The sequence below is a fragment of the Sinocyclocheilus anshuiensis genome, unplaced genomic scaffold, assembly GCF_001515605.1.
Source record: "Sinocyclocheilus anshuiensis isolate Anshui unplaced genomic scaffold, SAMN03320099.WGS_v1.1 scaffold779, whole genome shotgun sequence".
NCBI lineage: Eukaryota > Metazoa > Chordata > Actinopteri > Cypriniformes > Cyprinidae > Sinocyclocheilus > Sinocyclocheilus anshuiensis.
The window spans coordinates 669,401-669,990 of NW_015548244.1; positions in this window are offsets into that span (position 1 = coordinate 669,401).

Below are 590 nucleotides of genomic sequence, written 5' to 3' on the forward strand. Positions count from 1 at the left end.
TGGAATATCTTTTTTTTTTGTAAAATATAAACATTTATTGTATTTTATAATACAATATATTATAGTGTAAAATATAATCTTTGTTATATTTACAACTTCAAAAAACAATTGTTCAAAGTGTACCATGCTACAACACAATAAAAGTGCAATACATGTACCTAAAATCACAAAAACAATGGAAAGGTAAAATTTGTCCCACATACTGTAAACGTTACAATAAAAAAAAATGGTCAGTTATGTTTATGGTAGTGTTGGGTATAAGTTACTCTAAAAAAAAGTCATTAATTATTACATCTTCAGCAGTTTAATTAGATTACTGTAATTACTTTCTCTAAAAGGTATTGCATTACTTATTACTAATTAGTTTTTGAAACCTCATATCAGCCTTAGTTAACAAACAAGGATAGACATGAACTGCTCTTTTAATTCTTTCAAATACAAATACAATTGCGTAAATTGTTGACCAACGTATTTAAATTAGAAGGTAACAGATATTAAACGCATTTTAACATTATATGTTAAAGGGGTCATATGTTGTTGCTAAAAAGAACATTATTTTGTGTATTTGGTGTAATGAAATGTGTTTATGC